At 32.1% G+C, this 13,319-nt stretch overlaps 1 protein-coding gene across 1 annotated transcript in view; it reads right to left on the bottom strand.

Annotated features, from left to right (window-relative positions):
- LOC106708357 (scavenger receptor class B member 1) overlaps positions 1-6,173 on the bottom strand; it is a 66,289-nt gene extending 60,116 nt beyond the window's left edge. The window contains exon 1 of the mRNA XM_045682372.1: positions 6,141-6,173. The gene's annotated coding sequence lies outside the window, so the exon portion shown is untranslated. The remainder of the gene's footprint in view (positions 1-6,140) is intronic.
- Between the last annotated feature and the right edge of the window lie 7,146 nt (positions 6,174-13,319).

Raw genomic sequence — 13,319 nt, 5'->3', positions numbered from 1 at the left:
ACGGTGATGGAAAATAATAATGTACGACGATGACCTGCACATATAGAAATTCAATGAAATGGGTGAAGTCAACCCGCATTGGGCCAACGCTGTTTATGGCCTAGTCTAGTAACTTAGAGTAGGTTCCGAGCATCTCAGTGTGGATATATAGTGAGCTTATGAAGATGATGTTGAATACAAAAAAAAATACATTGGCTAAATTTTTTCAACCATAATTATTTTCAAAATTGATTATCTAAAAAAGAGGTTGAGTCCTATGATAAAAAATACAAAAGATTGTTTTCCTCCGAGAAAATTGATACTAATAAATCATAATTATATAATTATACTATACCAATCTTCGTAGATTCGGATACATTATAAGGAATACGCATATAACCACAATTGATAATTGGCAATCAAAGAAAAAAAAATAATCGAACAAAAATATTGAACAATTTTTTTGGATGAAAAAGGTATCCTTCCTTTTTTATATGTATACGTAAGATATGTTTATTGTATAAGTACATATTTAATATTGTTAAATATGAACCAAATAAAAACATGTTATCAAGAGAAAAAAAGTTTTTGAATGAAGTTTTATTAATATGTCTTGTTCATCTTGTTTTCGATCTCGCAATCGGACCTCACGTAACCCGACCGTCGACCGCCATGGCAGCAGGAAACGCCGCTGTATGTCACTAGGTAAGTTGTGTAACCGTGCCGCAACGCTGAAGTCAACTTTACTCAGCCTTTACACGCTCTATGCTTTATTATCTGTGGCTCTAAGGCCGAACGACCAGCGAGCCGTTGCCTAAAAAAAATAACGTCACGGTTGACAGATAAACTAAAAAGGCTATGTTTTGCTTTACGACGATTTTTTTTAATTAAATATATTTTTAAACTATTAAATAATTTCAATAATTGATACGTAATTCTGGTGGAGAATATAATAAGTAATTTCACGCGGCGTTTTAGTTTTGGAGGGAAACGATATAACAATTGCTAATTCAATGTAATAGACAAAGGATTACCTCGTAGAGCCAAATTTATCATTTATCATGGTTATCATGTTTGGATTTTACGTTGAAACAACAAATATTAAGGAAAATAAATAATTCGATTAAAGTTACATTTCCACGTAAGCCTTCGTTTTAAGTGAGCAGTATTCTAGTTAAATTTATCTGTCACTAATGTGGGTTAGTGAATGTAGTACTATCAAGGCTGTTTAATTTCATGTGTATTTATTTTTCTAAACATTATTTCAATGTGTAATATAATGAAAAAAAATCTCCTTAAACGAAGACAGGTCCCACGTTTAAGTTAAAAAGGTAAAGTCCACAAAAAAGGCATAAGAGAGTTCAATCCCCTTCAAATCTTTATGGTGAAAAAAACATTTTTAATGTACGTGACAGGTCTTAAGTTAATATTAAGGCAGCTGAGTATAATTCTTGGGCATTATAAATTTAAAAATCTTTTGTTTGTTTTAAAAGTTCCATATCGTCTTCTATTGAATTTCTTCAATGAACATTTCACCAATCGTGATAAATAATGACGCCATATTTATTCATTGAACATTAATTTCGATTTTATTTTATTTGCTTTAGCGAAAGTCATTGCGGTACCGTGATTGTGATCATTTTTATTACAAGCGCGGGAAAGTTACAAGATGGTCGACCATAAATACAACTTTTTTTTTGTTTTTGCTTCTTTACAGCGATATTATTACATTTTTAATGACTTTCAGATTGTAGCAAGCATTATTTTTCGTAGTCTAATGTATTAGAGTCTGCCAAAAAGAAGTTATACCTATTTTTTTTTTTTAAGAAAATGAGAGGGATGATATGTTTTTTTTAATTTAAAGACGAGTTTTTTTAATAACTTGTTTAACACGTTCCATGTCACCACGTTTTTTTTTCGTAAGGAAATGAACTCGCCAGACGAGTCGCCAAATAGTTATTTCACTTCTTTGTCTTTTATTATCTAGGTACTTTATAATATTCGATGTGAGACTTGGAGGCCGTCAGAGTTGATCAGTTCTGAGGTCGAATGCCACCGGATAGTGTTTCATTGACACTGTTTGTGTCATACTTGATTAGTTTTTAATATCACAAATTCGTTTATTTATATCACTACTAGCTGTCACCCGCGACTCCGTCCGCGCGGAAATTAAAAAAAAACTTGAGAGGTGTCAAGGGACACCCGGATGGAACGAAGTTCCTTTCGATTAATTAGTGAAGGAACCAATGTTTATTCTATGAATAAAAAACTTAAATCTTCACAAGAAGTACATTTTATTTCTATGAATTTTCGTTATATATTGTCACGTCGTTGCCATGGTGAAGTAGCGCTCATTCGTCGTTAACATACTTACTATAGCAAAAAGTGTCGTGACAACTTTTCGTAAGAATTTTTCCGTCTAGCCCCCTTTCACATCGCGCGATAAGGAACTTCGTTCCAAAAAAAAAACATAATATGTAGCCTAAGAGACTCAGACTATGATCTACATCTATGCCAAATTACATTAAGATCCCTTAAGTCGTTCTGAAGATACCTATGATGTTTTGGTGAATGTTTTGTAAGTTTAACATGTTTTGTTATAATTAAGTAAAGTAATTACTGTAGCTTAAATAATTTAAAATGCTATCCGAAGATGTTATTTCATTCGGACGAAGACGCGGGCATAGCTAGTCAGAAATAAATGTAAATTATAATCATCTTCATCAGTTCACTATACCTTCCCACTGAGGGGCTCGGAGCCTACCCCAAATTAGGGTTGACTAGGCCATAGTCAACCTCGCTGGCCCAGTACGGGTTGACTTCACACATGTCATTGAATTTCTTCTCAGATATGTGCAGGTTGCATAACGATGTTTTCCTTCACCGTAAGAACTTCAGATAAATGTACATATGTTAATCGAAAATCGAAAAACACATTGGTACATGGCGGGATTCGAACCCAGGACCTGCAGATTGCAAGTCAAGTGCTTAATCCCTGAGCCACCGACGCTCTTGTTAATTATAACTTGTAATAAAACCTTGCTAAATATTATAAGTAATGTTTTCATCATTGCGAGTATAATTGACTTGTTCACTTGACAATTGATGATGTATTGGTCTCTAATACACAGTTGATAACAGACCAAGTTAAAATTAATGTCAATTTATGATTAATTTCCATACAATCAAGAATATCGATGAACTAGCTGTCGCCCGCGACGCCGTCCGCGCGAAATTAGAAAAAAACATAATAATTAGCCTACGTGTTGTTCCAGACTATGATTTACATCTATGCCAATCATCGAGATCCGTTGAGCCGTTCTTGAGATACCTTCAAATAAACATCCATCCATCCAAACATTCGCATTTATAATATTAGTAAGGTACGCGTATATTAGGTACTATTGGTTTGTTTGAAAGGTTACGTTTTTTTTTTAATTTCTGCTTTAAAATTACACACATGTTTAGTAATCCATGAAACTCTACTGAGATTGCTAGAGAGGACTTAAATGTTCTGTATCTGGGTTACAGTGGAAACCCACGTTTATTTAAGTGCCTGAATTGAATCATTTATCATTCTCACATAGTATATGAAATATCAGTTTTTGTCGTGTCTTTGAGAAGTTCGTCTTTGACCGACATTTCTTGTGCTTGACTGTTAATATCAACGAACTTAAAGATGTTCTGTTAAAGATCTTATTTAAAGACTAGCTGTCGTCTAAAACTTTCTCCTTGCGCATCGTTTCCTCACTCCTGATGGTCGCGACCTCTACTCTTGACCATCTCGCGAAGGCAGGTTCTCCATTCTGTGCGGTTCTCGGCACTGTGGATGGCATTATGTATGCTGGAGTCGAGTGCGGTTCATAATTGGTCAGTCCAGCGCATAGGGCGGCGCTCTCTGGGTCTCTTTCCCTCGATTTTTCCCGTAATGATAAGTTTTTCTAGGTTTGCGACCGAAATGAGGCATCTAAAACTAGTACGCGTGATATTAAGTAAAATTAAAAAAAAACTTAGTAGCCTTTGTGTTCTTCTTACTCGTACTATGTTCTATATCTGTGCTAAATTTCAGGAAGATCCATGCAGCCGTTCTGGAGATACCTTCAAAAACATCCATCCATCTATCTATACAAACATTCGCATTTATAATATTAGTAAGAAGTAAGATTAATGTCCCAACTATGTGAAGCAGAGACGGAGACGCTAGAATAAAATATTAAAGTGCCAAAAAGTACAATTATTATCTACAAAAGATTCTAATCCGTAAACTTATTTTTAAATTCCATCGCTAGAATTCAAAATCGCTGACTTTTGTGTCTTAATACCTACGACATAAATATTTGTCAATGCATTAGACGGCCATAATATTTCTTGGTCGTAAGTCATGATAATCGATGTGGCCATGGACTGGTAGTCAAGCTCGACGGCTACATCACTATTCGACAGTCGACATCCATTTGTTAAATTAGTTATTAAATAAAAAATAAAAATAAAAACTGACAGCAGATTTATTGAACGATTGCTACTCTTCTATAAATTATACACTAAAGTGATATATTACTTATATTATAAATGCAAATGTTTGGATGGATGGATGGATATTTGTTAGAAGGTATCTGCAGGACGACTCAAAGGATCATGATGAAATTTTGCACAGATGTAGAACATAGTCTGGAAGAACACATAGGCTACTTATAAAGTTTTTATGCGCGGACGGAGTTGCGGGCGACAACTAGTATTAATAATAATTATTATTGGAACGAAGTTCCTTATCGCGCGTTGTGAAAGGGGGCTAGACGGAAAAAATTCTTACGAAAAGTTGTCACGACACTTTTTGCATTTTATATCACCATGGCAACGACGTGACAATATATAACGAAAATTCATAGAAATAAAATGTACTTCTTGTGAAGACTTAAGTTTTTTATGCATAGAATTAACATTGGTTCCTTCACTAATTAATTAAAAGGAACTTCGTTCAATCCAGGTGTCCCTTGACACCTCTCAAGTTTTTTTTTATTGTACAGGCAAATATTTTTACGGATCACTTTTAGCTAATAAGTAAAATAAAAATTTGGCAGAAATCTTTTTTTGCACGCCTTTGTCGTTACCATTCTAAATAAGCTGGAAGCTTGTACTGGGAGATTCAGCACATATTTAGAAACTCGACAGCTATAAACAGCGTGTGATAAATAAATATCAAAAATACTTTGTTGCTTTTATTAATTATATTGGAAAAATACGTATTCACAATAACTTGAGAAATTTTGCAACCTGTTAGTCACAGACTATTGTTTTGAAAGCACTTTGTCTATTGTTCACTGTATCCGGAACTGAATCCATTCATTCTCAACTAAACTATCTTAATTGTAAATTTGCAATTTAATAGGATATCAAATGACAATTTTTTTATAAAGATAATATAACTGTATTATTGAAACATAATTGCAAATTAATGTACAATTTATTAAATAAAAGACTTAAGACTCGTGTTCGAGTTTTAAGATCTCTCGCTCTCTTTTCCTCCACCTATCTTGTAGTATCTCTTTTCTCTATCATGTAACGCTTATGAATAAATGTGACGCGTCCTTGAAATTTCACTTCTACTGTATTAAGTTTCACTGAAATTACAATTATAAAATAACATCAGATCTTTTTATCTTTAGAACTCTGTAGTTGATTTAGATCACAATTAGTTAATAGCTTTTTAATCTTACTTTGTAATCAAACGTAATGGTTTATGAGTACATATTAGTAACGTATTCTGTTCTCGATTGACATGTTTTGAAGAGTGAAATGTGAGAGTTGCACAAAAAATAAGAAAATTCACTGCTAGAGTGTTATAAATTCAGAATTTTATGGTTACTTAAGTGGCCCTTTAGTATAGATTTATGATACTAAATCTGCACTAAGAGACTCCGAATATAAGACTCTAGGTGGGCAATAAAACGTTTAGCAGAACAACATTTTTTAATATATGACAAACACACAAGATAGAAAGAGATATGTAATGAATTATCAACACCACAGTAATTTTTCAGGTGAATGACCTTTCCTATCGTCTAATGTAATAATGGATTAAATATAAATTAAGTTGAAATAACAATTTTATAAAAATTTAAGAACAAAATTGACATTGTAATATTAATTGAAATTGTACTCACAGTGATGCTCAAGTTTTTTCTTTTCCACAATTGTTAATCTGAAATAAAAAAACTAGATTTTAATAAAACTTACTTATGTTTGTACCTTTTAAATTAGAGTTTAATTTCATTTATAGACCAAAATGGAGAGTATACATACATACCGACACACATGAAAATATTAACTGTATCTCGTTTCGATCCAACGACGTAATTCAGTAGACAGAGAAATTTCAAATCACTTTTCAAGTTAGTGGAAACTGATAGGTATAGTGGAAGTGATATTGTGAAATAAAGCTACCTAATGTTATACAGTTATAAGAAAAATGTGTTTTATCAGAAACATGTTTTTCTTATATTGCTCGGGCACATTTTTTACAATAGTAGGGTGCAACAATCGGCGGGAACACCAAAGTGTTCAACGACGGGAAACCGCACTGTTGTGGAATGCAAGCCATCCATGTGGTATAGATCTGGCGGTCTGTAGGGTCGTCTGATGACGACACGACACTCGGCGGCTGGATACGTTCCATACAGTTCTTTGGAACACTCCCCGCGGTATGTATATGGACGGTAAAAAATGCAGAGGGAACTGACGTACCCTCGGAAGACTAGATAATGAATCTCGGTAAGAGCTCTGTCGTTGACTCACATTGTAAACGAACGAATGTATTCACAAATTTTACTGCAACTTTAATGCAACTATCTATAAACTGTCCCTTTTACAAATTGCCGAAATATAATGTAGCAAACAGTATTTTTCGGCAATTTGTACAACGATTAACGGGGACAAATTACAAATTTGCCGGTGACATATGCCGTTATCTACACACGCAGATTTCCCGCCATTTTGTACGCATCGAAATTTATTGATTGTTTTAATTTATTTAATAGCAGTTTTATTAGTTACCGATAATATTCTAAATATTACAGCGATGATGTTTTTTTTTATCTACGATAAAGATAAAGGCATATATTATAATAGCTGTTGCCCGCGACACCGTCCGCGCGGAATTAAAAATAAACTTAATAAGTGGCCAATGTGTTCTTCCAGACTATGTAACAAATTTCATCGAGATCCGTTGAGCCGTTCTGGAGATACCTTTAAAAAAATCCATCCAAACATTCGCATTTATAATATTAGTAACATTATTCAAACGACAAATATGTCTGGATGCATGTCATGGACAGTTCAAGAAGTATTTAAGAGGTTATCTAGAACAAAATTCATTAAGAAACTAAACAATATTGTTTACGTTTAAAGATTAATTTCAACGTTAACTAATAAACTTTATTTGGGTTCAATGAATTGTGAAACAAATGAAATCAAGTTTGTATTAACTCCAATTTTATGATTGCGTAACGCATTTAACGCTCATAACAATGTTGTTTCTTTATTTCCGTTAATGTTTTACTTTGTTATATAATATTGTTCTGATTTTTTAATCGAATTATAGGAGTTTCAAGTTTCGTCTTTTTTTTTTGCTTGAAACATTTATTTCCTTTAGAATTTTCTGGAAGCAAAATTACTCTATGTGAGTTAAGTCGTTTCTTAATTAATTAATTATGATGTCTCACGAAAGTTTATACAATTTAAATTACTCTATGGTTTATTTTCTTTACGTATATGTATTTTCCTGACATAACACTTTGGCAGTTACACTTCTTAGAGGGAAAGTTAGCGACATTCTTAACATTCGAAGCTATGTTCATGGTGTCAAATTTTTGACTCGTTGAACGTCAGTTATTTCATCCGCCTTTTTTTTCTCCTCCTAAAAATATAACCTCCGAATCGTAATATCATATAGTATATAAAACTTTACTGTGAATTACGAACGAAACTGAATGCAGTCGGTGCACGATAATTTCATTCGCGGTGAACACGTTAATGCAACGAGCTTTAACTTCCTTAATTGAAAACCCTAGAATTCACCTGTCACTAGGTCACGTTAGGGATGACACTTCGGATTGCCATTGCATTAGTCATTTGTTAATGTATTATTGCCACAGGCTTATGATTGTCGAATATTTAGAGATGACATTGATAAATCTTTGCGTTTAAATGTTTTTGTTTTCTTTTTTAACTTCTCAAGCAAAGTTAATCGACAGTATTATTTAAAATAGATTATAATTTGATTTCGGAATATAAATATGTCGTCAAACTTGGAATAAAAGTACATACAGGTGTTAAGAATATATCCTAATTTTGTTTGTGACAACCCTATCTTAAGCGCCTTTCGTAGGATGGTGCAATAAGTAGTTTGTCGCCGACTGTAGAACTGGTATAATACGATCAACAGTCCGAGTAATATTAGTAGTGTAAAGACGCGTACTGTCGCGTACAGTCGCAATCGTACAAAACAGTCGTATACAGTCACGTACAATCACAAACCTATACAAAATCTTATGTCTACAGTCGCGTGTATCTAGTACAGTCGCATCCATTAGAGTATAATGCAATCCAAACTTTATGATGGCTCGCTATGTTGCATGTGATGCTACGCGGAAATATTAGGTATCAGCGGGAAGTAAAAAAATATTTTCATTACCAGACATACTTGCTTCTAAACACAAGCCACGTTTGAATGCTCAATAAGGTTGCATAAGGTCGTGGACACTACAGTTATTGATAGTAATACAAGACTGTAACTACTCTACTGACCATCGCTAAACGAGCTTTGATTATTTACCAGTTACCTTGACATATCAGTATCAAAAAATATAGTAGAACATATTAATATGTGCATACATACTAGTTGATCCGGCTAACGCTGCAATGCCAAACTATATCCGACTCGGTGGGCATAATTAAAACTTTTTAATAATTTTTAATAATTAAAACAACAATTAAGATCACTAGCCCTCCTTACAATGTCAAAAGTATCACAAGGTCCCTTTTGTGCTAGCTATCATGCGAAAATTTTTCTTTTATATAATTTTCTGTCTATGTAGATTTTACATATTTGACAGGCCTAACCGCAATGGCAGCGTCTCTCTCAGCGGCCCAGCTTGTAAAAATATAAGTCTGTCGCAGTGGAATTTTATGGTTAACATATCATTCGTCATACACACATAATTATTTATTTTAGCAAACATAGATTGTAAAAAAAAATAACGAAAAATGGCGATGGAAGGATTTCTAAAATTGTCGCAATGATACGGCGACTAATTAACACGTGTGTGCTAGCACATCCATGTCAAATTTGTAATAAATTCGCATTGCATGAACATTTATAGCATATTTCTGATAATTTTCAACCGTTTTTGACAGTGTTTTTTGGTTGCTTGTTTTAGAAGCGAGCTAATTGACTCTAAAAGCGATTTCCTTTTTAAAGCAAGACAATAGAATATTTATAGGTCACAATTTTTTTAAACACATTTTTGTAAACAACAGCGTATGATCAAATTTCTACGCATGCGCAAACTTTAACATGTGCGCAAGCTTTCACACACGTGGAAGACAAAGTTTTGAAGTGAATTGACACATCTTTAGCTATGCTGTTGAACGTAAAATTCGTTCTTCTTAAATACTTTTCAGTATTAAAACGTTTGGTTAAGTTCGAATCGATTCATTCACTTTTATTGATATTCATAAGCAGCTCACTTCACTATGAAGATAAAATTTAAAGATGTCAAATGTGGCCTATTAAATTGCCAGCCATATTCAACGATTTTAGGTAAATATACATTTAAATATTAAGGTATTTTCATAATGTTCATAATATAATATAAAAAAGTACATTCATTTTTCTGTCTCTGTGAACTCCGTTTGGAACTCGATAAAAAAAAAGTTTATTTCCTTAGCAAAATGTATGCTTAATTGTGTTATAACAATAAACATGCTTATATCAAAATTTTCTCAGACTTCACAGACAGTTCATTGTTTTTTTTTATTACCACTTTACAAGAGACTCAAGACAGGATTTTTTTTTCAACCATAATAATGATAAAAAAAATATTTATAAAAATACATAAACAGGATGTTTAGTTTTTCGGCAATGTAAAAGTATGGTTAAAGATAGTTTTCGTTAAATAATACTTAGCGAAAAATAAAAAAAGAACTAACAAATGCAAAATAAATTAAATCTGGAGCTAAAATATGTTAACTAAATTAGATTTTTTATATGTGTGTTGGAATCAATTAATGTTATTGCTTTGCATTAAAAAAGTCATGTGTCCGTTCACCTGATTTTAAATTATAACCTATTTTTCGTATACGAATCTTTAATTTAAATTTAAATGAATGTTGTAAATATAATCAATATTATGATTTATTATACATTGGCCTCAATACTTAAATATCAAAAATAAAACCGCTTAACATAAACACCTAAGCTATTAATTTGAATATGCGAAATGATTTAATTGCCATATTTAATTAATCAAGATGACATAACGGATTTATTTTAAATTAGATGTTCGTGACCGGGTTATTTTCTGCACGTAAAGATATTTAAATAAAGAAAAAAAACTATAAACCAGTCTAATTTGTAGCCCTATAACATTTGGGTGGTAAAAGCGATTCTTCGTACCACCCACTCGTCAAAATCGGTTCGGGTATTTTTTGTACATTAGACATTGTGACAGTTGTCAATACACTGCTGACACAAACTAACCTTAACGCTAACAATAACCGCCCAAAGTTGATCGGTTATATTTACCGTTAATTATAACGTCAATTTGACCACGGTTAAAATGATGCAACGAATACTTGCGCAACCGTAGATTTAACCACCGTCAACACTCTGGGTATGGTTATAGTTAATTGATGCAACTAACCCTTATTAAAAAGTTAAGTATCTACCTGGATCAAAACAATTCGAAAGCTTTTAAAACAAACAGTGGTTTGTTTTAAAAGTATTTTAACTTTTCCATCGAAATAAAAAAAAATGTTGAGCTTATTCAACCTTTTTTTAGTATGACACATGCCCAAAAAAATTTGGTAAACCAATCTGGATAACCGTAGAGTTAGACTGCCGTTACATTTGTTTTAATATTGTTGTCCCTATTTCGCCAAAGATAATGAAAAGGATGTCAATATTGATTCATACAACAATCAATGCAGTGGAATTTTACGGTAATATTCATATAAAGGTCGTGTTATTTTTACTTATGGGGTAATGAGCTATAATTTACTGAATTTACCCTCTGACATATTTCTGACCCAATAACACTGTATAAGGTAATTAAGGCTTATTGATTTAATTTAATTAAACTACTATAAAAATCAGTTCAATTTCGTCCCTTGACATTAAACGAGGACGAAAATTATGAATTACATCAGAAAGGTCTCAGTTTCAAGTTTACGAGTACAATGTGACAGAATTTACAGATTTTATAAGATGAATTATCCAGGCGCAAATTATTCTAACCTCAAACAACATTAGTACAGCAGCAATGTATGTTAAACTAACATGTGATATAATAGTTTAACGAAAGTTTCGGGGTCTTCAGGTAGACAGAGGTCATCTCAATGTTACATCACAACATCCTTTATTTACAAATATTCTCAATTTGTATTATAAAAAAATTAAACTTTTTTTTTGTATAACATTGTCATTAGAACGTATTAAAAATGTATTTGAAACGATGTTTAAGTTTTTTATGGTAAAGTCTAAGTCTAAGTCTAAATACATATTATGTCGAAGTAGTATGAAGAAATGGCGCTTAACGTTAAATTCAACGACTCTTTACTCGTAGTTAGATCTGAACGTCAAAAACGTTACTCCATCTGTCAGACGCACAATTTTTTATTCAATTACCAATATGTTTGCGCTTTAGAAACCTTAAAATGATATTATCACTAGCTGTCGCCGCGACTCCGTCTGCGCGGAGTAAAAAAAAACGTAATAAGAAGCCTGTGTGTTCTTCAAGACTATGTTCTACATCTGTGCCAATTTTCATCAAGATACCTTCAAACAAACATCCATCCATTCATCTAAACTTTCGCATTTATAATATTAGTAAGAAGTAAGATTGTAATCTAGATATTATAAGGAACACTTCAATATATGTCAAATTACTGAACAACAACAAAAAAAATTGTGCGATTCTAAATCCCATATAAAATGTGATCTCCTTTCAGCCAAATATATTAACGAGAAGTATGCAGTGTAATTGAAATTACTAGATTTGACCTAAATAAACAGAGCAAGTTAAATAAAACCGTTTAACTTTACGAATACAACAAGCTTAGCAATACGAATTATTTTTACACAAATAAAATGAAATCGAGCGTTCAATTAGTAGTAGTACCGCTTTGTCTACTGTTCTGCCTCACTGTTCTATACTCGTGTGAAACCAGTATAATAAAACCGTGCCTTAAATAAATAAATAATTATTTAGAATAAAATGTAAAACATCATTAATATAGACACAATAAGCCTTCTGCAGTTCGCCTTGAAGTTTATTTAGGCAACATTTCTTTAAAAATAAAAATACAGAATCTTTTATTATCTGTAGTTAATAAGGTCGTTAACCCAACTATTAAAATTTCGTAAAATTAACACTTTTTTAGTATTAATATGGCCTCTGTATTTTTTTAACTAATTAACAGAGATCACACTAATATTATAAATGCGAATGTTTAGATGGATGGATAGATGTTTGTTTGAATGTATCTCCAGAACGGCTTAACAGATCTCGATGAAATTTGGCATACATATAGAACATAGTCTGGAAGAACATATGCTACTTATTTAGTTATTTTTTTTAATTCCGCTAGGACAGAGTCGCGGTCAAAAGCTATTACAAAATAGCTTTGATACAAAACATTTTTGTAAATGATTCATAATAATTAAAAAGTAAAATATGTTTTTTACTCACGACTAGTGCGTTTGTAAAAACATGACAAATATTTAGTAAAACCGTCAATCATTAAATATTAACAAGAAAATCGTAAAATATTGTACTATAATCTATAATAGAAAACGTTTAAAGTTTTTTTTTTATTAATTACTATTCATGTATGTTTTTTACTCGGACATTTTTTACAAACTAGCATTTAATGATCCGAACTTGAGTATTAATAGTATTGACATGTTCTTTATAATACTGACATAATGACATATTAATATTTAGCCAAAAAAAAATATACGTAAGAAATAAGGTTAGTTACGACATATAAATTTAAGACGGAATTCATTTAGAAGCTCATTTTTATATTCCACTAGCTGTCGCCCGAGATTACGTCCGCGCAGA

The sequence above is a fragment of the Papilio machaon genome, chromosome 19, assembly GCF_912999745.1.
Source record: "Papilio machaon chromosome 19, ilPapMach1.1, whole genome shotgun sequence".
Lineage (NCBI taxonomy): Eukaryota > Metazoa > Arthropoda > Insecta > Lepidoptera > Papilionidae > Papilio > Papilio machaon.
This window is presented reverse-complemented; position numbering and strand designations above follow the sequence as displayed.